Source organism: Phyllobates terribilis, unplaced genomic scaffold (genome assembly GCF_046119375.1).
Source record: "Phyllobates terribilis strain yellow unplaced genomic scaffold, ASM4611937v1 Scaffold_353__1_contigs__length_1967111, whole genome shotgun sequence".
NCBI lineage: Eukaryota > Metazoa > Chordata > Amphibia > Anura > Dendrobatidae > Phyllobates > Phyllobates terribilis.
The window spans coordinates 1,670,527-1,696,386 of record NW_027363113.1 but is presented as its reverse complement, the minus strand read 5'-3'; positions in this window follow the sequence as shown (position 1 = coordinate 1,696,386).

The window sequence follows — 25,860 nt, the reverse complement described above, 5'->3', positions numbered from 1 at the left end:
TATTTTTTATTTTTTTTGTTATTTATTTTACCTTATACACAAGTCTTTACCCTGGAAAGGAACTTCCTTAACATATTTCACAGGAAAGCAGTTTCAGTTTAGTTTTTGAACGTTTTATTGTGAGCCCTTAAAAGTGGCTTAATACCTCTGACCACGTTGTTGACAGAAGTGACCTGGGGGTCAGAAATGCTTCCTGGGGCGATCCCCATGCTGTCCCCATGTCATTTGAGCACTGTCACTATCGTTTTGGGCACTTGTTAGGCTTTTAAAAGACAGCCGGGGATGCCGCCGCGAAAATGCTCGGGTCTCCCATAGACTAACTGTTAGAACCTTGCTGTTAGTTTTTTTTTCCTTTGCTGGTCACATGACCTTGTTGGCCTATTTAATCCTGCTCCGCCCTTCTGGCTTTGCTGGACTTCATTGTATATCTACTTTCTAGCTAGCCTGTGCTCTGTATCTACTCTGTTAGTTTGCTTGGTCTACGGACCTCTATGTTCTATCTATTTTGTTTGTTCGTCTGTCTGCTACTATTTCTGTTAGGAGGTGTCCCATATTCCTCCCAGTCCTTAGTACTTGTAGGGATTCCCTCCCCACATCTATAGGTCTTCGTACAGACTAGATTAGGACTTTAGCAGGTCTGATCGCAGGATCAGGTTCCCTGTTACATCGTAGGGATTCAGCTGAGTCCTATAGTAGGGACAGATCTCCTCTCTTTCCTTAGCTTTGGTAGCAGAACATAACAGTAAGTCCAGCCTGTAAATTCTCTAAGGAAAGATTTTTTTTTGTTCCATCATGGTGTCGGTTCAGGATTTGGCTAAACACCTGCAGGGACTCTCTCTGGAAGTGGCCGAGCTCCGTCAGCACGTGAGTAACTGTCCTGGAGCATATTTCTTGGAGCCTAAGGTATGTTTGCCGGATTTATTTTTTGGTGAACATCGAGAATTTTTTTCATTTAAAAATGCTTGCTTATTGTATTTTCGTTTGAGACCCAAGTCCTCTGGGGATGAATCCCAGCGCGTAGGGTTCATAATGTCACTTTTGCGCAAAGAGCCTCAGGAGTGGGCCTTTTCTTTGCAACCTAGTGATACATGCTTCAGATCAGTGGATAGTTTTTTTTCTGCTTTAGGACTATTATATGATGATCCTGACCGTGTGGCATCAGCTGAGACTGAGTTGAGACGTTTAAAACAAGGATCAGGTAATATGGAAAAATATTGTACACATTTTCGTCGTTGGTCCACTCAAACAGGGTGGAACGATTCTGCTCTGAAAAGTCTATTTCTTGCTGGGCTCAGTGAAAGGGTTAAAGACCTGCTAATTGCTTATCCTACACCTGAGGATTTGCAACAGGCTATGCAATTAGCTATACGGGTGGATAGAAGACTGCGTGCTAGGGTTAATGAGAGCAAATCCTCTGCTATGTCAGTTTCTGGTTATGATAATGTGTGTACTAACAGTGGTGAACCGATGGAGATTGGATCGGTGGCACCTCGCTCTCAAGAAAAACACCGTCGTTTTTCAGAAGGCTTGTGTTTCTATTGCGGGAAATCTGGTCATTTGATTAAAGGCTGTGAGCTTCGTATGAAGAAAGAAAAAAAAATGGTCAGTCACGCCCGTATTGCCTGTTTAAATTCCAAGGGTATATTTTTAGCTGCTTCCACGATTGCTCAGGAAAAATTAATGGAATTTCGGGTGTTTGTTGATTGCGGGTCTACACTGAATGTAATTGATGGGGGATTCGTGGAAAAACTCAATTTAAAACCTGAACCTTTATCATCCCCCATTGCTGTGGTTTCTGTGGATGGCTCCCCTTTGAAGAATATTACTCTCAAGGTCTGTGAATTTCCTCTCACTATTAATGGTGTTCACCATGAGAAATTGGATTTGGTAGTGTTGAATAACTTGCCTTCTCCAGTAATATTGGGTTTGCCCTGGTTAAAATTTCACAATCCTGTACTGGATTGGTCTACCAGTGAAATTAAATCCTGGAGCCATAAATGTTATGACAAGTGTTGTAACGGGCGTATTGCAGCTTTGGATAGGGGAGAATTGCCTGTTCCTATTCAGGATTTTTGGAGAGTTTTTTCTGAGAAAGAATCGCAGGTTTTGCCTCCCCATAGAGACTATGATTGTTCTATTGAATTTGTCCCTGGAGCGACTCTTCCTAAAAGTCGTTTATTTAACCTTACTATTCCTGAGAGGAAGGCTTTGGAGGAATACATACAGACAAGTTTGGCCGCCGGTCACATTAGGCCCTCTAAGTCTCCTGTGGCGGTTGGATTTTTTTTTGTAAAAAAAAAGGACGGCGGTTTACGTCCTTGTCTGGATTTTCGTGAGATTAACAAAATTACGGTACGCAATCCTTACCCACTGCCATTGATTCCTGATCTGTTTAACCAGTTATTGGGGGCCAAGTGGTTCTCTAAAATTGACCTTAAGGGGGCATACAATCTGTTGCGCATGAAGGAGGGTGATGAATGGAAGACTGCTTTTAACACTCCTGTGGGTCATTTTGAGAATCTGGTTATGCCTTTTGGTCTTACTAATGCTCCTGCATTTTTTCAGAATCTGATTAATGACATCCTTAGACCTTTGATCGGTAAAAATGTGGTTGTGTATTTGGATGACATTTTGATTTATTCGCCAGATCTGGAGTCTCATTGGCGGAGCGTGCGTGAGGTATTACAGTTATTAATGGACAATTCGCTTTTTGCTAAGCTGGAGAAATGTGAGTTCGCTGTACAGAGAATTAGTTTTTTGGGCTACATTATCTCCAGCAAAGGTTTTGAGATGGATCCGGTTAAGGTTCAGGCTGTGCAGGAATGGCCTAGGCCTATTGGTTTGAAATCGATACAGAGGTTTTTGGGTTTCGCCAATTACTATAGAAAATTCATAAAAATTTTTTCTAGTATTGTCAAACCTCTGACTGATCTCACCAGGAAAGGTGCTGATGCGGTTCAGTGGTCTTCTGAGGCCATTGAAGCTTTTGTGTATCTCAAGGAGAGGTTCACCTCTGCTCCCATCCTTATGCAGCCTGATGTTACTAGGCCGTTTTTGGTTGAGGTTGATGCTTCCTCTGTGGGGGTTGGCGCAGTATTGTCTCAGGATAACGGGGATGGATTACATCCCTGTGCCTTTTTTTCAAAAAAATTTTCGGAGACTGAATTGAATTACGATATTGGTAATCGGGAATTATTGGCTATTAAACTCGCATTTGAACACTGGCGCCACTTCTTGGAAGGTGCGGAATTTCCCGTTCAGGTTCTTACGGATCATAAAAATCTGATATATCTTGACGCTGCCAAGCGCCTGAATGCCCGTCAGGCTAGGTGGGCACTGTTTTTCTCACGGTTTAATTTCTCCGTTACTTACATCCCTGGTACTAAGAATGTTAAGGCGGATGCCTTGTCTCGCAGTTTTTCTCCCATAGTCGGTGCTGAGAAAGAGGAAAACATTTTACAAGAAGGTGTTGTGATAGCTGCTTTAGACTCCGTTTTGGAAGATGAGATTCTTAAAGCTCAGGAGAATGCCCCATCTAACACTCCTCATGGGAGGTTGTTTGTGCCTGGGACCTTTAGGAGAGATTTGTTTGTTGAGTGTCACGAATCTCGGTTGGCAGGTCATCCCGGAATCTCTGAGACCAAGAGACTGGTGGGTCGCAGTTTTTGGTGGCCTGGATGGCAGAAGGAAGTCATTAAGTGGGTGCGCCAATGTACTATATGTGCTAGATCTAAGTCCTCACATACTCCTGCTGCGGGGTTGCTTTGTCCTTTGGAGGTCCCCAGTGCTCCTTGGACACATTTGGCTATGGACTTTATAACTGACCTTCCCCCCTCTGAGGGTTTTACTGTCATCTGGGTGGTCGTGGACCGTTTTAGCAAGATGTGTCACTTGGTTCCCTTCGTCAAACTGCCCTGCGCTAAAACTCTCGCTAAGGCCTTTGTCAAGGAAATTGTCAGACTTCATGGCGTTCCGACTGACATTGTTTCTGATAGGGGTCCTCAGTTCGTGGCTCGTTTTTGGCGTGCCTTTTGTGACAGGTTGGGAATTCATTTGTCGTTTTCGTCCGGATATCATCCTGAATCTAATGGCCAGACAGAAAGGAAAAACCAGGATGTTGAGCAGTTCTTGCGTTGTTTTGTGGCAGACAATCAAGAGGGGTGGTCTGAGTTTCTGCCACTTGCCGAATTTGCTCTGAACAATCATACATCTTCTTCTGCTGGTTGTTCGCCTTTTTTTTGTTGTTCTGGGAGACATCCGTTGTTTGGGTCGTTCTCCAAGTTGGGATCTGCCGTGCCTGAGGAGGAGAATTTTTCCGGTGATTTGGAAAGAGTTTGGACGGATGTGCGTGGTAATCTTCAGGAGGCCAACAGAAAATCTAAAGACTACTTTGATAGGAAACGACAGGAGGTTTTGTTCGCTGTTGGTGACATGGTTTGGTTGTCCTCTAGGAATCTGCGGTTAAGGATTCCTTCTAAGAAATTGGGTCCCAAGTTTGTAGGGCCCTTTAAGGTGCTTCAGGTTGTCAACCAATCTGCTGTTAGGTTGGAGGTTCCTACCTCCTGGAGAATTAATCCGGTCTTTCATGTCTCTCTGTTAAAAAAAGCTGTTGTGTCGGATGGTGACGCCTATGCCTCTGTTCCTCCGGTGGTGGAGGACAGGGAATATGAAATTTCTCGCATCCTTGACTCTAGACGGTATAGAGGTAGTTTGCAGTATCTTGTGGCCTGGAAAGGTTTCGGACCCGAGGATAACTCTTGGGTGAGGTCAGATGATGTTTCCGCGTCCAGACTTATCAGAGCGTTTCACAGGAGATTTCCTGATAAGCCTGGTCCTAGGGGATCCGGAGGATCCTCTTAGAAGGGGGGGTACTGTTAGAACCTTGCTGTTAGGTTTTTTTTCCTTTGCTGGTCACATGACCTTGTTGGCCTATTTAATCCTGCTCCGCCCTTCTGGCTTTGCTGGACTTCATTGTATATCTACTTTCTAGCTAGCCTGTGCTCTGTATCTACTCTGTTAGTTTGCTTGGTCTACGGACCTCTATGTTCTATCTATTTTGTTTGTTCGTCTGTCTGCTACCATTTCTGTTAGGAGGTGTCCCATATTCCTCCCAGTCCTTAGTACTTGTAGGGATTCCCTCCCCACATCTATAGGTCTTCGTACAGACTAGATTAGGACTTTAGCAGGTCTGATCGCAGGATCAGGTTCCCTGTTACATCGTAGGGATTCAGCTGAGTCCTATAGTAGGGACAGATCTCCTCTCTTTCCTTAGCTTTGGTAGCAGAACATAACACTAACATTGGGCTCGTGGCTCAGGTCGAGCAACCGAGTATCATGGCGAGCTCGGCCCGAGCTTTGAGCACCCGAGCATTTTAGTGCTCGCTCTTCACTACTAAATACCCTTCATTATTTATTATTTTTGCACTTTGCGATTTACCCATTTACTTCTAGTTACTTGGGCATTTTGCTTGCCTTTGGTTTTTCTTTGTCTAGTGTCCTTGTGTGAACATGCATTTACATTTTGCATGCACATCAATTTATGTTTCAGTTCAGAATTCTAGGTTTTTTCTTTGTAGTTCAGTGTGCTTTAGTACATATTAGGGTGTGGCCACCCTTTGTCTGAGCTGAAATGTTTATTCTGCCTCAGGTCTATGCTTCTACTAGGGGGTCAGTCTCTCTGCCCTTATCCATATGTACGTCACTTGACAAATGGTAAGGTTTTAATATTAGAGTTAGGACTGTCCCATAAGGGTTGCTATGACGTGGCGGGATAGCTTTTACATTATTTTGATCAAAATTATGTTAACTAAATACCCTTCATTATTTATTATTTTTGCACTGTGCGATTTACCCATTTACTTCCAGTTACTTGGGTATTTTGCTTGTCTTTGGTTTTTCTTTGTCTAGTGGCCGTGTGTGAACATGCATTTACATTTTGCATGCACATCAATTTATGTTTCAGTTCAGACTTCTAGGTTTTTTCTTTATATGATATATATGCTGTATGTGCGGGAAGGGAGCTTGTCTGTACACTGCTTGCTATGTGTGGGGGAGGGAAGCTGTCGGACAAAGAGGGGTCCTGCAAACATCCAACTAATGGCCCCCCATATATATTACAGGAAGGTAGGTCAAACCCAAGGATTTTTGCTGGAGCAGCCGACCATGTGCTGTGTATGGGGCCATCTCCCCCACACATATAACCACATTCATGTATATGGGGGAGTCGGGATGTGTTGTGTGGACAAGCGTCCGGTCTAAAGCTAACTAGTGTATGGGCATCTGAGACTAAGGCAAGTTATCATCCAGAAAGTCATTCTCCAGCCTGCTGCAAAAATACCGGATAGAGAAAGGCTTTTATCACCTAAGCCAGATCTCACTGGAGGGGAAGCAAGAAGAAAAAAGGAGAAATGTAAAATAAGACACAAGTTCAGACAGTTGTCATCCAAAACTTTATCTGGTATCGACCAAGAAAATTACAATCAGTAAAAGTATAATCCACATTTAGGAAAAACACAGATGAGCTGCGGGACCATCGCTTCTTCTTCTGGGACTTTTTGGCGGACAGGTTGCTCTGCTGTCGGAGGCCTTTCTTGTTCTTGGACTTCTCCTTCATGTGGATTCTGAAGACTAGGAGGCTCCTGAGGGTCCATCTCTCCTGCCGGCAGCTCAGAGTGACTTGGAGATATGTTTCCTTCAGTCCAGGAAAGCAAGAGAGGAAAAAGATGAATGTGATGTAATAACAAGACAAACCTAAAAAAAAACATGTATAAAAAATCATGTAACTGCAAACTGCACAAAAATGACCCCAATAACATAAGTGCTGTAGCATTAAAGAACCTGCAAAACGAGTGGTGTGAAAAGACCTGCGACTTGTCAGAAATATGTAATGTTTTGTCTAAAATGACAAAAAAAAAGAAAAGATTCAAGGGATCAGCAGCATTTTATAACAGGTAAAAAATATACAAATTTGTGACAAGTGACCGGTATTAAGTATTGTGGATGATAACCAGACGTTTATTTCAAATGAAGAGTTTAATGAACGTCTTGTATTCGGCCAATTGGAACCTTCCCGGAAATGTCTGCGCCGGTGATAAAATCTACTTACTAATAGAGTTCCCGACTGGACACAAAGAACTGCAGCTCATGGAGGAATGAAGCTTCTTTCCTTCTCAGCCAAGAACTTCTTATACCAGTCCCGTACGGCCTCTATCATGTCCTGATATCTAGCAGAAAGAGAAAAAATCAATTATAAACTAAATAAAATTTATTAAAGAAAAAAAAACCTCCTGCGAACATGAAGCATTTGTAGCAAAGCACAGCCATTATTTACAGAGCACAATTGTTTTACTTTATTCTATATTAGTGGCCTCTCTGTGCAAAAACTTGTGGGAAATTACTGCAGCACTAATATTGTCCACCCAGAGAGCACCCAAGTATTCCCCAATTTCTGACTCCACCGCCCGATTGCCCCCACAAGCACAATGCTGCACCGCTGTCACCTGCCTGGTACAGGCTCCTTTATAGGGTCCTTTCAGCTGTTGTTCACCAAGATGTGAAGTAATCCGAGTACAGGGTTTCCCATGTCTGAGTGCAGGGGTGGAGAGCAGAGAGGATCAGACAGGGACAGGCCCATACACAGACTGTTGGTATATAGAGGACAAATCTCACTGAACAGCAGCCACAAGAAGCTTCTGGATGGGGGCAGTGGGGGTGAGACAGCACTTCAGCAACGTGTTTGGGAGAGAAGGAAGAAAATAAGCAAATGAAGAAAATTTATAAAGTTCACAAGTCTGCAATGTGAGGAGGATAATTACATGAAGAAAACCCTCTAGGTGCAGCGTCCGCAACCGGAAAACCGCCCAAGGTCCACCTGTGTCATCAGCGCCCCCCTGCTGGACCCCTAATCAGTTGTACTGCAGACTCTGATGATTGATAGTGACACTAGGTCAGCTCTTTCCCAATGGCGGCACTAGCTGACCATCCTGTGGAAAGGACAGGTGCCGGATCATTCAGTCCTTTCCCTCTTCCCCAACGTGAAGCAAACATCCCTCTGACCAGACAAACATCCCCCTGACCAGACAAACATCCCCCTGACCAGGCAAACATCCCCCTGACCAGGCAAACATCCCTCTGACCAGGCAAACATCCCCATGACCAGGCAAACATCCCTCTGACCAGGCAAACATACAACCCCTTTTTTTCTTTCCCATTTTACTTGCTTTATTAATTTCACCTCCAACATTACTGACAACTCCAAGTTCAATAGTTTGATAGTCTCATCTCCTGCCTTTGTATGTGGAGGAGGCAATAAACAGCCGTATACATCCTAAACCTGTCACAAGGACTTTCTCTGCAACTCCCTACTCTCAGCTGTCCCCCTGTAACAATCCACCTTTTTCTCTTTCTCGCTCATACATTTCAGACACTTTATTAACATGTTAATCATATTTCCAAACTTACTGCATTCCACTTCATCTGATCGTACATCACCGTTTAAAAGAATCACAATCACTTACTTGTCTGCTGCGGTAATTCTTGGATTGTTTTCTTGCTGTTGCTTGGTCTTATTTTGCTGTTTGCTGTCCTTAAACCACCATCTGCCGCACAGTGTCCACATCTTGTTCCACCGGGTCGCTCTTTTGATCCCTGCAACAACAGACACTATGCGAGTATGACTTCACATGTGACATTTCCAAGTCCCTTGACCATTGTGGTGCCAATGGAGTACCCCTTTTCTCGTTATCATGCCACCAAAGCACACCATTTCCAGCTAGCATGCCACCGTAGCACACCTTTTCCCGTTAGTATGCCACCGGGCACACCTATTCCAGTTAGCATGCCATCGGAGCACACCTATTCCCGTTAGCATGCCACCGGAGCACACCTTTACCATTAGCATGTGACCGCAGAACACCTTTACCGTTAGAATGCCACTGGAGCACACCTTTACCATTAGCATGCCACCGGAGCACACCTTTTACCGTTGGCTTGTCACCGGAGCACGCCACTTTCCCGCTGGCTTGCCACCGAAGCACGCCACAGTCCCGTTGGCTTGCCACCGGAGCACGCCACAGTCCCGTTGGCTTGCCACCGGAGCACGCCACTTTCCCGTTGGCTTGCCACCGGAGCACGCCACTTTCCCGTTGGCTTGCCACCGGAGCACGCCACTTTCCCGCTGGCTTGCCACCGAAGCACGCCACAGTCCCGTTGGCTTGCCACCGGAGCACGCCACAGTCCCGTTGGCTTGCCACCGGAGCACGCCACTTTCCCGTTGGCTTGCCACCGGAGCACGCCACTTTCCCGTTGGCTTGCCACCGGAGCACGCCACTTTCCCGTTGGCTTGCCACCGGAGCACGCCACTTTCCCCTTGGCTTGCCACCGGAGCACGCCTTTACCATTAGCATGTGACCGCAGAACACCTTTACCGTTAGAATGCCACTGGAGCACACCTTTACCATTAGCATGCCACCGGAGCACACCTTTTACCGTTGGCTTGCCACCGGAGCACGCCACTTTCCCGCTGGCTTGCCACCGAAGCACGCCACAGTCCCGTTGGCTTGCCACCGGAGCACGCCACAGTCCCGTTGGCTTGCCACCGGAGCACGCCACTTTCCCGTTGGCTTGCCACCGGAGCACGCCACTTTCCCGTTGGCTTGCCACCGGAGCACGCCACTTTCCCGCTGGCTTGCCACCGAAGCACGCCACAGTCCCGTTGGCTTGCCACCGGAGCACGCCACAGTCCCGTTGGCTTGCCACCGGAGCACGCCACTTTCCCGTTGGCTTGCCACCGGAGCACGCCACTTTCCCGTTGGCTTGCCACCGGAGCACGCCACTTTCCCGTTGGCTTGCCACCGGAGCACGCCACTTTCCCGTTGGCTTGCCACCGGAGCACGCCACTTTCCCGTTGGCTTGCCACCGAAGCACGCCACTTTCCCGTTGGCTTGCCACCGGAGCACGCCACTTTCCCGTTGGCTTGCCACCGGAGCACGCCACTCTCCCGTTGGCTTGCCACCGGAGCACGCCACTTTCACGTTGGCTTGCCACCGGAGCACGCCACTTTCACGTTGGCTTGCCACCGGAGCACGCCACTTTCCCGTTGTCTTGCCACCGGAGCACGCCACTTTCCCGTTGGCTTGCCACCGGAGCACGCCACTTTCCCGTTGGCTTGCCACCGGAGCACGCCACAGTCCCGTTGGCTTGCCACCGGAGCACGCCACTTTCCCGTTGGCTTGCCACCGGAGCACGCCACTTTCCCGTTGGCTTGCCACCGGAGCACGCCACTTTCCCGTTGGCTTGCCACCGAAGCACGCCACTTTCCCGTTGGCTTGCCACCGGAGCACGCCACTTTCCCGTTGGCTTGCCACCGGAGCACGCCACTTTCCCGTTGGCTTGCCACCGGAGCACGCCACTCTCCCGTTGGCTTGCCACCGGAGCACGCCACTTTCACGTTGGCTTGCCACCGGAGCACGCCACTTTCACGTTGGCTTGCCACCGGAGCACGCCACTTTCCCGTTGTCTTGCCACCGGAGCACGCCACTTTCCCGTTGGCTTGCCACCGGAGCACGCCACTTTCCCGTTGGCTTGCCACCGGAGCACGCCACAGTCCCGTTGGCTTGCCACCGGAGCACGCCACTTTCCCGTTGGCTTGCCACCGGAGCACGCCACTTTCCCGTTGGCTTGCCACCGAAGCACGCCACTTTCCCGTTGGCTTGCCACCGGAGCACGCCACTTTCCCGTTGGCTTGCCACCGGAGCACGCCACTTTCCCGTTGGCTTGCCAACGGAGCACGCCACTCTCCCGTTGGCTTGCCACCGGAGCACGCCACTTTCCCGTTGGCTTGCCACCGGAGCACGCCACTTTCACGTTGGCTTGCCACCGGAGCACGCCACTTTCACGTTGGCTTGCCACCGGAGCATGCCACTTTCCCGTTGGCTTGCCACCGGAGCACGCCACTTTCCCGTTGGCTTGCCACCGGAGCACGCCACTTTCTCGTTGGCTTGCCACCGGAGCACGCCACTTTCCCGTTGGCTTGCCACCGGAGCACGCCACTTTTCCGTTGGCTTGCCACCGGAGCACGCCACTTTCCCGTTGGCTTGCCACCGGAGCACGCCACTTAACCGTTGGCTTCCCACCGGAGCACGCCACTTTCCCGTTGGCTTGCCACCGGAGCACGCCACTTTCCCGTTGGCTTGCCACCGGAGCACGCCACTTTCCCGTTGGCTTGCCACCGGAGCACGCCACTTTCCCGTTGGCTTGCCACCGGAGCACGCCACTTTCCCGTTGGCTTGCCACCGGAGCACGCCACTGTCCCGTTGGCTTGCCACCGTAGCACGCCACAGTCCCGTTGGCTTGCCACCGGAGCACGCCACAGTCCCGTTGGCTTGCCACCGGAGCATGCCACAGTCCCGTTGGCTTGCCACCGGAGCACGCCACTTTCCCGTTGGCTTGCCACCGGAGCACGCCACTTTCCCGTTGGCTTGCCACCGGAGCACGCCACTTTCCCGTTGGCTTGCCACCGGAGCACGCCACTTTCCCGTTGGCTTGCCACCGGAGCACGCCACTTTCCCGTTGGCTTGCCACCGGAGCACGCCACTTTCCCGTTAGCTTGCCACCGGAGCACGCCACTTTCCCGTTGGCTTGCCACCGGAGCACGCCACTTTCCCGTTGGCTTGCCACCGGAGCACGCCACAGTCCCGTTGGCTTGCCACCGGAGCACGCCACATTCCCGTTGGCTTGCCACCGGAGCAAGCCACAGTCCCGTTGGCTTGCCACCGGAGCACGCCACTTTCCCGTTGGCTTGCCACCGGAGCACGCCACTTTCCCGTTGGCTTGCCACCGGAGCACGCCACAGTCCCGTTGGCTTGCCACCGGAGCACGCCACAGTCCCGTTGGCTTGCCACCGGAGCACGCCACTTTCCCGTTGGCTTGCCACCGGAACACGCCACTTTCCCGTTGGCTTGCCACCGGAGCACGCCACTTTCCCGTTGGCTTGCCACCGGAGCACGCCACTTTCCCGTTGGCTTGCCACCGGAGCACGCCACTGTCCCGTTGGCTTGCCACCGGAGCACGCCACTGTCCCGTTGGCTTGCCACCGGAGCACGCCACTGTCCCGTTGGCTTGCCACCGGAGCACGCCACTGTCCCGTTGGCTTGCCACCGGAGCACGCCACTGTCCCGTTGGCTTGCCACCGGAGCACGCCACTGTCCCGTTGGCTTGCCACCGGAGCACGCCACTTTCCCGTTGGCTTGCCACCGGAGCACGCCACTTTCCCGTTGGCTTGCCACCGGAGCACGCCACTTTCCCGTTGGCTTGCCACCGGAGCACGCCACAGTCCCGTTGGCTTGCCACCGGAGCACGCCACTTTCCCGTTGGCTTGCCACCGGAGCACGCCACTTTCCCGTTGGCTTGCCACCGGAGCACGCCACTTTCCCGTTGGCTTGCCACCGGAGCACGCCACTTTCCCGTTGGCTTGCCACCGGAGCACGCCATTTTCCCGTTGGCTTGCCACCGAAGCACGCCACTTTACCGTTGGCTTGGCAACGGAGCACGCCACTTTCCCGTTGGCTTGCCACCGGAGCACGCCACTTTCCCGTTGGCTTGCCACCGGAGCACGCCACAGTCCCGTTGGCTTGCCACCGGAGCACGCCACTTTCCCGTTGGCTTGCCACCGGAGCACGCCACTTTCCCGTTGGCTTGCCACCGGAGCACGCCACTTTCCCGTTGGCTTGCCACCGGAGCACGCCACTTTCCCGCTGGCTTGCCACCGGAGCACGCCACTTTCCCGTTGGCTTGCCACCGGAGCACGCCACTTTCCCGTTGGCTTGCCACCGGAGCACGCCACTTTCCCGTTGGCTTGCCACCGGAGCACGCCACTTTCCCGTTGGCTTGCCACCGGAGCACGCCACTTTCCCGTTGGCTTGCCACCGGAGCACGCCACTTTCCCGTTGGCTTGCCACCGGAGCACGCCACTTTCCCGTTGGCTTGCCACCGGAGCACGCCACAGTCCCGTTGGCTTGCCACCGGAGCACGCCACTTTCCCGTTGGCTTGCCACCGGAGCACGCCACTTTCCCGTTGGCTTGCCACCGGAGCACGCCACTTTCCCGTTGGCTTGCCACCGGAGCACGCCACTTTCCCGTTGGCTTGCCACCGGAGCACGCCACTTTCCCGTTGGCTTGCCACCGGAGCACGCCACTTTCTCGTTGGCTTGCCACCGGAGCACGCCACTTTCTCGTTGGCTTGCCACCGGAGCACGCCACTTTTCCGTTGGCTTGCCACCGGAGCACGCCACTTTCCCGTTGGCTTGCCACCGGAGCACGCCACTTTTCCGTTGGCTTGCCACCGGAGCACGCCACTTTCCCGTTGGCTTGCCACCGGAGCACGCCACTTTCCCGCTGGCTTGCCACCGGAGCACGCCACTTTCCCGCTGGCTTGCCACCGGAGCACGCCACTGTCCCGCTGGCTTGCCACCGGAAGCACCCCACTTTCCCGCTGGCTTGCCAAGGGAGCACGCCATCATCCATTTAATAAAATGGGCCACACTTAGCTTTTTCTTTTATATAATGGGTCCATATAGTTTTTCATTGAATATATTGGGCCCTACATAACCTTACATTTAATATATATAATCGTCTTATCATGTCTGTCTGTCCTTCTGTCCAGGAAGTCCTGCGTCGCTGATTGGTCCGACCGTGGTCAATCAGCTACGTGGGATTTCAGAAAAAGATGGCGGCCATTAGCAGCTCATCTACCGCACGGAGGTCAGCGGCGATGTAGCCGGGAGATGACCGGCGCTAGCAGCAGAAGTACCCCGACCAGCGGCGCCGCTGACCTCCATGCGGCTACCGTCGGGAGATCAGCGGTTAGGGCCGCTGATCTTCCGACGGAAAGTGTGAAGGGAGGACCGGGGAGCGGCGCCACCGGTCGGGATACTTCTGCTGCGAGCAGCCGGTCATTTCCCGGCTGCTCGCAGTGGAAGTACCCGCACAGGCAGCGCCGCTCCCCTGTCCTCACTAATACGATTCGGCGGCCACGACCAATCAGCGATATTGGCTCCAAATTTAAACACCGCTCTGCACAGAGGTCAGTGGCGATGCAGCCGGTCATCTCCCGGCTGCTCGCAGCAGAAGTACCCCGACCTGCGGCGCCGCTGACCTTCATGCGGCTACCTTCGCTAGATCAGCGGCTAGGGCCGCTGATCTCCCGACGGCAAGTGTGAAGGGAGGACCGGGGAGCGGCGCCGCTGGTTGGGATACTTCTGCTGCGAGCAGCCGGTCATCTCCCGGCTGCTCACAGTGGAAGTACCCGCTCCCCGGTTCTCACTAATACGATTCGCTGATTGGTCGCGGCCGCCAGCCGTGACCAATCACCGGTTTTGGCGCCAAATTTAAACATGCTCTCCGGTCCTCACTAACACGGTTCGCTGATTGGTCGCGGCCGGCCGCATACATATTCTAGAATACCCGATGAGTTAGAATCGGGCCACCATCTAGTTTAATATAATGGGCCACAAATTGCCTTCTAGTTATTACAAGAGGTCCTGCATAGTCTTCCATTTATTTTAATAGGCACCATATAACCTTTCAGCATCTGAAACAACGGATACTGAAAGCCTGTGCTAGCATTTCTTCTGCGGTGTTGCTATCAGTGTGTCAAGAGTGGGAGAAGAGGGTTGCATTGACAATCCAACACAATGGGCAGCACTTTAAACACATTTTATAAGTGGTCATAAACTTGTAAAAAATTCATGAAAGAATAAAGTTATGTTAAAACCAAGCACACCATTGTATTTTCTTATGAAATTCTCAATGAGTTTGATGTGTCACATCACCCTCTTCCCATTGAAAAAAATAAAGTTAGATCCAAAATGGCCGACTTCAAAATGGCCGCCATAGTCACCACCCATCTGGAAAAGTTTCCCCCTCCCATATACTAATGTGCCATAAACAGGAAGTTGACATCACCAACCATTCAATTTAATTTAGGTGTATCCATATAAATAGCCCACCCTGTATTATTACCATTTTTATTATTGCTGTACATACTGTAGCTTTTCATTTAATTTATTGGGCCCCATATAGGCTTCCATTTAATATAATGGGCCCCACATAGCCTTACATTTAATTTAATGGGGTCCACATAGCCTTCCATTTAATTTAATGGGGTCCACATAGCCTTCCATTTTATTTAATGGGGCCCACATATGTTTTTATTTAATATAAAGAGCCCCACATAAGCCCCTAATTAATATAATGGGCCCCACCTTGCTTTCCATATAAAATAATGGGTCCCACATAGCCCTCCCTTTTGTTATGATGAGCCTTACATATCACACCATTTCCCGATGGTCTGCCACCGAAGTACACCATTGGCTGCTGGGGTGCCACTGGAACACACTCTTTACAGTTGGGGTGCCAAAAGAGCACACCTTTCACCATTAGCATGCCACCGGAGTACACTTTTTGCCACTGGCATGCCACTGAAGCACACCCTTTACCATTGGAGTACCATCGGGCACACCCTTTACCGTTGGTGTGCCATCGGAGAACTCTATTTCCCGTAGGCCTACCAGAGGGGCCCAATATGTGACCTTTTTTGCTTACCACCGGGGCACCCATCTTGGGCTTTTTAGCTTCCACCGGGGTGCACTCTTTGGCCTTTTAGCTTACCACCGGGGCACCCAACTTGGGCTTTTTAACTGCGACCGGGGTACACTCTGACCATTTTGCTTACCACCGGGGCACTCATTTTAGGCTTTTTTAGCCTGCCACCGGGGTGCACTTTTTGGCCTTATTGCTTACCACTGGGGCGCACTCTAGGGCTTTTTAGCCTACCACCAGGGTACATTCTTTGGCCTTATTGCTTATCACTGGGGCGCACTCTAGGGCTGCTCAGTCTGCCACCAGAGTCTACTCTTTGGCCTTTTTGCCATTGGTGTGCCACCAGAGCACACCCTATGACGTTGGAGTGCCACCGGAGCACACCCTTTACCTTTGGAGTGCCACCGGAACACACAATTTGCCATTGGCAAAAGTATAATGGACCCCCACATAGAATTCTATAAAGTATAATGGCCCCCACATAGCCCTCTATATAGTATAATGAGCCGCACATTGCCTTCCATGTACTATAATTTAATTTATTGGGCTCCACATAGCTTTTCATTTAATTTATTGAACCCCACATAACCGTCAATTTAATATAATAGGCCGCACTGGACTCCATTTAATATATTGGACCTGACATAGCCTTCCATTTAATAAAATGGGGCCAAAATATCCCTCTATTTAATATAATGGGCACCAAAAAGCCTTCCATGTTTTATATTGGGCACCACATAGCCCTCTATTTAATACAATTGGCCCCACTTAACCTTCCATTTAAAATATTGGGCCCCACATAGCTTTACATTTAATTTACTGGGCTCCATATAGGCTTCCATTTAATATAATGGGCCCCACATAACCCTCCATTTAATATAATGGTCCCCACATTGCCTTCCATTTATTATAATGGAGCCAAGATACATCTCTATTTAATATAATGGACAAAACACAGGCTTCCATTTAATATAATTGGCGCTACATAGCCCTTTATTTGATAAATGCGCCTCACATAGCCCTCCATATAATATTATGGGCCCCGCAACGCTTTCCATTTAATTTAATAGGCCTCACATAGCCCTCAATTTAATACAGAGGGCCCCACAAAACCTTCCAGATAACATAGTGGGCCCCAATATAGCTTTCTTTTTAATGTATTGGTCCCCACATAGTCCTCTATTTAATATAATGGGCCTCACATAGCCTTCCATTAAATATCATGGGCCCCATATAGAATTTATCATATACGTAGATGTCCCTTTAAGATAACGGGCCCCACATAGCTTTCCCTTTAATATAATGGGCCCCACATAGCTTTCCCTTTAATATAATGGGCCCCACATAGCTTTCTCTTTAATATAATGGGCCCCACATAGCTTTCCCTTTAATATAATGTGCACCACATTGATTTTATTATTATATAATGGGCCCCACATAGCTTTCCCTTTAATATAATGGGCCCCACATAGCTTTCCCTTTAATATAATGGGTCCCACATAACTTTTTCTTTAATATAATGGGCCCCACATAGCTTTCTCTTTAATATAATGGGCCCCACATAGCTTTCTCTTTAATATAATGGGCCGCACATAGCTTTCTCTTTAATATAATGGGCCCCACATAGCTTTCTCTTTAATATAATGGGCCCCACATAGCTTTCTCTTTAATATAATGGGCCCCACATAGCTTTCTCTTTAATATAATGGGCCCCACATAGCTTTCTCTTTAATATAATGGGCCCCACATAGCTTTCTCTTTAATATAATGGGCCCCATATAGCTTTCTCTTTAATATAATGGGCCCCATATAGCTTTCTCTTTAATATAATGGGCCCCACACAGCTTTCTCTTTAATATAATGGGCCCCACATAGCTTTCTCTTTAATATAATGGGCCCCACATAGCTTTCTCTTTAACATAATGGGCCCCACATAGCTTTCCCTTTAATATAATTGGCCCCACATAGCTTTCTCTTTAATATAATGGGCCCCACATAGCTTTCTCTTTAATATAATGGGCCCCACATAGCTTTCTCTTTAATATAATGGGCCCCACATAGCTTTCTCTTTAATATAATGGGCCCCACATAGCTTTCTCTTTAATATAATGGGCCCCACATAGCTTTCTCTTTAATATAATGGGCCCCACATAGCTTTCTCTTTAATATAATGGGCCCCACATAGCTTTCCCTTTAATATAAAAGGCCCCACATAGCTTTCCCCTTAATATAATTGGCCCCACATAGCTTTCCCTTTAATATAATTGGCCCCACATAGCTTTCCCTTTAATATAATGGGCACCACATAGATTTATTATAATATAATGGGCCCCACATATCCGTCCCTTTAATATTATGGACCCCACATAGATTTATTATAATATTATGGACCCCACATAGATTTATTATAATATTATGGACCCCACATAGATTTATTATAATATAATGGGCCCCACATAGATTTATTATAATATAATGGGCCCCACATATCCGTCCCTTTAATATTATGGGCCCCACATAGATTTATTATAATATAATGGGCCCCACATAGATTTATTATAATATTATGGACCCCACATAGATTTATTATAATATAATGGGCCCCACATAGATTTATTATAATATAATGGGCCCCACATAGATTTATTATAATATAATGGGCCCCACATAGATTTATTATTATATAATGGGCCCCACATATCCGTCCCTTTAATATTATGGACCCCACATAGATTTATTATAATATTATGGACCCCACATAGATTTATTATAATATTATGGACCCCACATAGATTTATTATAATATTATGGACCCCACATAGATTTTATTATTATATAATGGGCCCCACATATCCGTCCCTTTAATATTATGGACCCCACATAGATTTATTATAATATGATGGGCCCCACATAGATTTATTATAATATAATGGGCCCCACCTAACCCTCCAGTTTATACACTGCAGTCGCTCTCTTTCTTCTCTTCTTTACCTAGTCCAGTCTTTCGTGACGACTTCCCGCCATGATTCGTCTTTGCAGTTTGCTGTCCAGGTTTCGGCTGCTCCGCACTTTTCAGCAGATCACCGCACTCCTGAAAAACAAAAATGTTACAAATATAAGCGACTTAAATAAATAATGCCGCCCACTGTGCCACCAAATGCAAATATGTGCCACACTGTGCCCATGAGTATATCATTCACCGCAATGAAGTCTGCTCCACTGAGAATATAAATCAGTCACTAGCTTGTGCCCCCGTTATAAATAGTGTTGAGTGAGCACTAAAATGCTCGGGTGCTCGAAGCTCGGCCCAAGCTCGCCGTGATACTCGGGTGCTCGACCTGAGCAACGAGCCCATGTTAGTCTATGGGAGACCCGAGCATTTTTGCGGAGGCACCCCCGGCAGTCTGTAGAAAGCCTAAAAAGTGCCCAAAATGATAGTGACAGTGCTCAGATGACATGGGGACAGCATGGGGATCGCCCCAGGAAGCATTTCTGACCCCCAGGTCACTGTTGTCAACAACGTGGTCAGAGGTATTAAGCCACTTTTACAGGCTCATAAGAAAATGTTCAAAAACGAAAGTGAAACTTTTTTCCTGTGAAATATGTTAAGGAATTTCTTTTCCAGGGTAATGACTTGTGTATAAGGTAAAATAAATAACCAAAAACAAAAATACTCCTCCACACCTTGGGCTATGTTCACAAGTAGCATTTTTTATGCGTTTTTGCACTTTTGTATTGCTTTCAACTGTGACAAATGCATTCACCGGGAAATGTCATTTTAACATTTTACAACCTTATCTGGCCATGTGCTGTGTGACACATGCATATAGTGCTGAAAAGACATGGGAACAGCATGGGGAAGACCCCTGGAAGGATCTCTGACTCCCAGGTCACTGCCTAAAAGTGTGCCCATCAGAAGTGATCCTTGCCGCATCAGAAGAAGCAGACTTGCAACTATCCCCGTGCAAGTCCTTGTCCCAGGGCAGTGTTCAATTATACCTCCCCCATTCCTTGCAATGCAAGCGCAAATATGCAGCCAACCACCCACCCACCCCCAGGCTGCAATACCATACTGCTAGCTTGCACTTGAAATTGGGCCTTTTAGTTTTGAGGAGGCCGAAGCTGGCCACTACCTCATGGCTGCTTCGGCAGCGAGGTATCCATACTCAGTCCCCAGCCGCCCGGCGGCCGGGTGTCCACACCTGGTCCCCAGCCGCCTGGGGGCGGCGGGGTGTCCATAGACGGTCCCCAGCCACCCTGATTTCTCCGCGGAACATCCCGACACACTTTTCTTAGACTGGCCTGCTTTAGGGCAGCATTGGACAAGCCCACTAGAGAAACCGACTCCATCAGGGGAGGTGAGAATGCCAAGGTGAGGAGCATGATGATGACAGAAGTTAGCATTTGCTTTGTTTTGTTGGAATGCAAGCATAAGTGTGCAACCTGCCACCAACCCACCCCGAGGCTGCAATACCATACTGCTAGCATGCGTGCACTTGAAATTGGGCCTTTTAGGCATGTGGAGGCCAGAGCTGGCTACTACCTCATGGGTGCTTCGGCAGCGAGGTATCGATACTCAGTCCCCAGCCGCCCGGCGGCCGGGTGTCCATGCTCGGTCCCCAGCCGCCAGGGGGCGGCCGGGTGTCCACACTCGGTCCCCAGCCGCCCCGCGGCCAGGTGTCCATAAACGGTTCCAAGCCGCCCCGATTTCTCCGCGGAACATCCCCACACACTTTTCTTAGACTGGCCTGCTTTAGGGCAGCATTGGACGAGCCCACCAAAGAACCCGACTTCTCCGGTGGGCCCTGGCTTCTTTATCAGGGGAATTGAGAGTGCCAAGGTGAGGAGCATGATGAGGATGATAGAAGTTAGCATCTGCTTTGTTTTCAAGGAATGCAAGCGCATGTATGTAGTAGCGGCTAGGCCTGAGGTGGTCAGCGTTTTGGCGCATATCCTACCTCCTCCGAGGATTGCTGGATGTTTTCCTGCTACTATCCAAGTTCTATGACTCTCGTTAAAACAAAGCTTCAAGTGATAAATGATGGATGAGGTAGTGGCAAAGGAGAAAGAGCAGGAGGAACAGGGACCATTCACATCAATATCAGGCCAGTCAACCACATATGTCTTGTAGGATATGTTTCTGTAACAAAAGGATCGGTTTGGCTACACAGTTATAGGGCATACAGTGAGTGCAATGCCTACCAAAACTTTTGAGGCACTCCAATGCCCCTTGGAAATGACATGGAGGTCAGAGGGCCTTAACTAAACCTTTTTTTCCATTTATGGCAACTGGGTCTCCTGTGCACTGTTGGCCTAAGCAGTGAATGGAAGGCTTTCCAAAAATTATAAGGAACTGCAATGCCCCTGGAAACAGATGTGGATTACAGCGTACTAAAAACCTTCTACCCATTAATGGGGAGTGTGTCTCCCTTAGTTTTCACCTTTGCATTGAAAAGCAAAAGCTGACTAAAATTAGGAGGAAATGCAATGCCCGTTGGAAGAGTCATGGAGATTAGAGGTAAGGTAATTAAAAACAACATTTCAATGCCCCTTGGAAGAGCTGTGGAGTTCAGAGTGGCTTAAGAAGACGCTTTTAATGCCCCTTTGAAGAGACGTGGAGGTCACAGTAGCTTAACAAGACGGTTTTAATGCCCCTTACAAGAGCCATACAGTACAGCATCTTAAAAACATTATTCCCATTATTGGGGAGTGGGTCTCCCATAGTATTTGCTTATGCCTTCCAAGCAAAAGCTTCCAAAAATTATGAGGAAATGCAATGCCCGTTCGAAGAGTCGTGGAGGTCCCAGTAGCTTAACAAGACGCTTTTAATGCCCCTCAGAAGAGACGTGGAGGTCAGAGTGGCATAACAAGACGGTTTTAATGCCCCTTACAAGACACGTGGAGGTCAGAGTGGTATAACAAGACGCTTTTAATGCCCCTCAGAAGAGACGTGGAGGTCAGAGTGGTATAACAAGACGGTTTTAATGCCCCTTACAAGAGACGTGGAGGTCAGAGTGGTATAACAAGATGGTTTTAATGCCCCTCAGAAGAGACGTGGAGGTCAGAGTGGTATAACAAGACGGTTTTAATGCCCCTCTGAAGAGACGTGGGGGTCAGAGTGGTATAACAAGACGGTTTTAATGCCCCTTACAAGACACGTGGAGGTCAGAGTGGTATAACAAGACGGTTTTAATGCCCCTTACAAGACACGTGGAGGTCAGAGTGGTATAACAAGACGGTTTTAATGCCCCTTACAAGAGACGCTCATTATTCTGGCATTTGGCAAATATTAAAAATGATGGTAATCCTAATTGACCTAAAATGGGAAAGGTTTATTCTGATTTCATGTCAGATATTGAGAAAAACCTGCAGATGTGTCTATTTATACAGTGTATGGAAACTTCTGATTTCAACTCTGTATATATATATATATATATATATATATATATATATATATATATATATATATATATGTGTATAATATATACACGGCGAAGCTCACACAACACAACACCCACAGCAGAGGAACTGGCTGCACACACACCTGCTCCTGTCAGTGCTGTGAGCGCTCCTCATATCGCTGCTGGCTCCGTTCCTCATATCGCTGCTGGCTCCGCCCCTCACATCGCTGCTGGCTCCGCCCCTCATATCGCTGCTGGCTCCGCCCCTCACATCGCTGCTGGCTCTGCATCTCATATCACTGCTGGCTCCGCCCCTCATGTCGCTGCTGGCTCCGCCCCTCATATCGCTGCTGGCTCCGCCCCTCATATCGCTGCTGGCTCCGCCCCTCATGTCGCTGCTGGCTCCGCCCCTCACATCGCTGCTGGCTCTGCCCCTCACATCGCTGCTGGCTCCGCCCATCAGCCGCTCACAGTCCTCAGCAATATGGAGACATCCGCACTGATCAGAATCCTCGGGGGCGTGGCCTGTCACTGTAGTCACACAAGGGTTGTCATGGAGATCTCAAGGGAAGGCAGGTGGGCGGGGCTTAGAGCAGGAAGTAGAAGCCGTGCAGTGTGATTGGCTCCTTACCTTCTGCCAGTAATGGAGCAGATATATGGCTCCTATATAATGGAGGGGGCTCAGGAGGGGTTCCCCACCCAAAAGGTCAGGGGATAAATAATACTGGACATGAGCGAGGGCAGGAGGACATTATTCTATATTGTAAGAAATCTGATTTCTTCTTTCCTCACAGTTTTTCCTGTGCAAGGCCACATGTATTGTGCGATAATCTGTGAATATGGGGGGATCTGCTCCTCACATCCACATCAATCCCCCCACGTCTGAGCTCTCCCTTACAGGGGTCTTCTGCCGTATCCATGGAGATGACATCATGGCCGGTACATGCGGATCTCCCCGATGGGACCCTCATGTATCTGGAGGACGAGGCGCTGCTGCTCCTCGGGGAGAGGGGGCACAATTCCTGTACACATGATACAGGGGCTTCTGCCATCTCTGGGCTGAGAATAATGCTGGCAGCGCGCAGTCTACATGATGTGAGGATTACAAGTCTGCAGTCACAGAGAGTCACACAGATGACTGCAGCCTTCAGCTTCACACCGGACAATCCCTTTAAATACATGTATATTGGTCTAAAAATACTTTTTACTATTTCTCTTCATGTAATATTTGCTCTGTTCGGCCTTTACCAGCTTTTTGTTTCCCAGCAGCACATTGATGGCTGCAGAATGAGTTAACTAGAGATTCAGTCAGTGAGCTCCTTATGATGTGGAGTTTCCAGCGCTTTTATTTCTGCGATGATTTATGACTGCATCAGAGATCAGCCCAACTTTCATGCTGGTCTGTGAACATAATCAGCACAGAGAAGGTCAGAATGAGCTCACTGATAAATTCTCAGTGAGCTCATTCTGCAACTAGCAATGCAAAGGAAATAAAAAAGCCAAATTGTTTATGAAACGTTATTGAAAAAATATTTGTATGTATATATTTAGCCCAAAATGTCTGAGTGTCCATATCCTTAGTACCAGCACAGCTGAGGATTTGGTATAATTAGGGGCGTACATAGGAATCATGGGGCCCCATAGCAGAAGTTCTAATTGGGCCCCCCCCCCAAAAAAAAATTTAAAAATGTAAATAATTGTCGGAGTCACAGAAGAGGAGATCTCACAACCTTCCAGCCTTTACATAGTAATTTTCCTCCTGCTGAAGTCCTAGATCCCTTTTTCATTGCCCATAAAGTGTGGTGCCAACAAAAGTGCCCCCCAAACACGGTATGATACCCCCATGGTGAATTCCTCCATATGCACAGTATAATGACCCTACTGTACCCCACCTCAACTCCCAGGGTAAAGTATGATGACACCAACACAGTATGATCCCCCAACCGCCCCACACCTCTCCATACTCCATAGAGTACAATGCACTCGCCATGGTCCTCCACACAGTATAAGGCACTCGCCATGGTCCTCCACACAGTATAAGGCACTCGCCATGGTCCTCCACGCAGTATAATACAGTCCCCATGGTCCTCCACGCAGTATAATGCACTCCCTCGTGGTCCTCCACACAGTATAATGCATTCCTTCGTGGTCCTCCACGCAGTATAATGCACTCCCACGTGGTCCTCCACACAGTACAATGCACTCCCCCATGGTCCTCCACACAGTACAATGCACTCCCCCATGGTCCTCCACACAGTACAATGCACTCCCCCATGGCCCTCCACACAGTACAATGCACTCCCCCATGGTCCTCCACACAGTACAATGCACTCCCCCATGGTCCTCCACACAGTACAATGCATTCCCCCATGGTCCTCCACACAGTATAAGACTCTTGCCATGGTCCTCCACACAGTATAAGGCACTCGCCATGGTCCTCCACGCAGTATAATACAGTCCCCATGGTCCTCCACGCAGTATAATGCACTCTCTCGTGGTCCTCCACGCTGTATAATGCACTCCCTCGTGGTCCTCCACGCAGTATAATGCACTCCCACGTGGTCCTCCACACAGTACAATGCACTCCCCGTGGTCCTCCACACAGTATAATGCACTCCCCCATGGTCCTCCACACAGTACAATGCACTCCCCCATGGTCCTCCACACAGTACAATGCACTCCCCCATGGTCCTCCACACAGTATAATGCACTCCCCCATGGTCCTCCACACAGTATAAGACACTCGCCATGGTTCTCCACACAGTATAATGCATTCCCCTATGGTCCTGTACGCAGTATAATGCAGCCCCCCATAGGGTAAAATGCAGCCCCCCCCACCCGTAGGGTAAAATGCAGCCCCAGTCCTCCAGTATTATCAGTACACAATGATTTAAAAAATAAATACATACTTACCGCTCCTCGTTCCCCGCTGCTTCAGTCTCTGCAGCTGATCACCTCAGCAGCTGCCAGCTCCACTGTCTGACACAGCGTGGCGCGTCATCATGCCGCTGCGTCAGACGCAGAGGAGGAATGATGGGAGAGGGAGTGTCACATGATGCTTCCTCCTCCAGGTTTTCGTGGGCCCCGGGCGAAAGAGTCTCAGTGGCCCCTTTAACACATCCAACCATTCATGATGCACAGATACAGCAGAGAAATTATAGATATAGATATAGTACAATGCCAAACATTTCACTGACTTCTTACATTTCATGAGTGATATCTATTGTAAATTCTACAATAGCTCAGAAACCGGTGAATCCTGACAGCGCACAGTGCAGTCCGGACAGTATAGTCCTCCATACAGTGTAATTGCACCACATAGTCCTCCATACAATATTATGGGTACCACATAGTCCTCCATACAGTATTATGAGCCCCATATAATGCTCCATACAAAATACTGGATCCCATATAATTCACCATAGAGAATACTGCCTGGTCCCCATGTAATGCCATATGCAGACTGGACCCCATACAGAGGCCCCACAAGCCCGCTGCATCCTCCCCGGGGCGCCCACAAGCCGGCTGCATCCCCCAGGGGCCCCCACAAGCCTGCAGCACCCCCCCCCCCAGAGGACCCAGAAGCCTGCAGCATCCCCCCCAGAGCCCCCACAAGCCCGCAGCATCCCCCCGGAGCACCCACAAGCCCGCAGGATCCCCCCCCAGAGCACCCACAAGCCCACAGCATCCCCCCCAGAGCACCCACAAGCCTGCAGCACCCCCCCCCCAGAGCACCCACAAGCCCACAGCATCCCTCCCAGGGCCCCACAAGCCCGCAGCATCCCACCCAGGGCACCCACAAGCCCACAGTATCCCCCCAAGGGCCCCCACAAACCCACAGCATCCCCCCCAGGGCCCCAGA